Below are 1,522 nucleotides of genomic sequence, written 5' to 3' on the forward strand. Positions count from 1 at the left end.
AAAAAAAAAAAAAAAAAAAAAAAGAGCCGGTAAGTAGTGGAGTCTGACCTTGAACCATGGTGAATGCACCATCTTGCAAACTCACATTGTCCAACTTTGGCTATAAAAATTTATTTTAAAAGGCCAAGCATGAATACTATTTTTTAATTGCTATATCCTAGTCACATATAACTTGGGGTCCCTGTGACATTTTGACACACGTATATAATGTATATGAATCTGAGCCCTTTCCTTTCTGATGAACTCCACCGTGTGAGGGAATTGTGCTTGAGAGGTTAACAGACTTGCCCCAAGTCACACAGCTGGAAATTGACTGAAGAGGGTAGAGAACCAGGCCTGCTCCCATCTCAGTAGGTTCTGTCTCTCATCAGTGCTGAAAAGGAGCCCCTGCCCTGCCCCCAGCAGCCTTGACCACTGTTCTTCCTGAAATACCATCAGCTCAGGCACATCTTTGGTCCCCAAAGTGCAAACTATGGCATTGTTCTGTCATCTCGCAGCCTCTCCCTATGTTCCAGTCCTTAAAATGTGTGAACCCTGGCTCGGCGCCTGTGGCTCAAGCAGCTAACATACACCTAAGGTGTATGTACCAGCCACATACACCTAAGGTAGGGGATTCGAATCCAGCCCGGCCCGCCAAACAATGACAGCTGCTACCAAAAAATGGCTGGGCATTGTGGCGGGCACCTGTGGTCCCAGCTACTTGGGAGGCTGAAGCAGGAGACTCGCTTGAGCCCAGGAGTTAGAGGTTGCTGTGAGCTGTGATGCCACAGCACTCTACCCAGGGTGACAGCTTGAGGCTCTGTCTCAAAAAAAAAAAGTGTGAACCCTAATGAAGACAAGAGCATGGTTGTGAGTCAGATCAAAAGGAAGATTTGGGGGAGGCTCTTCGCCAGGGGGCTTGGACCATGGGGGAAGCTCTCTGCTGTGTCTCACCTGTTACTCTCAGGAGACCAAGGAGGGAAAGAGACAGCAGTGGGCAGCTTGCATTTCCCAACCAGGTATAAGCCTTGCCTTAGCACGTCTCTCAGAGGAAGGGGTCCTGTGCATTAATCTCTTTTTCTTGACACTTCAAGTCAATTTAGATCCAATTTAGATCAAAGTGTACTCTAGGAGATTTAAAGACTTGTTTGCTGAGGAACAGGGTCAAGGGAGGGAGTGGTTAACCTTGAATAGCTTGTGGCCTTGTTGGGAAAATCATACTTGCCTGTGTGAAATAATTCTGACAGTACCAAACATTGTAAGGCAGGATCCAACCAACTTCCAAGATGGATGTATGGTCCTTGGATAAGATTTTGCCAGGAATTGTGTCTTTCATAGCCTAAAGTAATGTCCTTATTTTAAAAAAGAAGAAGAAATCTTTTTATTTTTATTTACTTATTTTTTTGAGACAGAGTCTCACTTTGTCACCCTCGGTATTGCTAGGGAGTGTTTTTTTTTTTTTTTTTGAGACAGAGCCTCAAGCTGTCCCCCTGGGTAGAGTGCCATGGCTTCACTGCTCACAGCAACCTCCAACTCCTGGGCT

General features: G+C 45.7%; 1 protein-coding gene across 1 annotated transcript in view; it reads left to right on the forward strand.

Moving 5' to 3' along the window:
* Positions 1–1,522, forward strand: part of ADA2 (adenosine deaminase 2) — a 37,201-nt gene that overhangs the window by 31,589 nt on the left and 4,090 nt on the right. The gene's annotated exons all lie outside the window — the stretch shown is intronic.

The sequence above is a fragment of the Otolemur garnettii genome, unplaced genomic scaffold (genome assembly GCF_000181295.1).
Source record: "Otolemur garnettii isolate 467f Iridium unplaced genomic scaffold, OtoGar3 scaffold00092, whole genome shotgun sequence".
Taxonomy (NCBI): domain Eukaryota; kingdom Metazoa; phylum Chordata; class Mammalia; order Primates; family Galagidae; genus Otolemur; species Otolemur garnettii.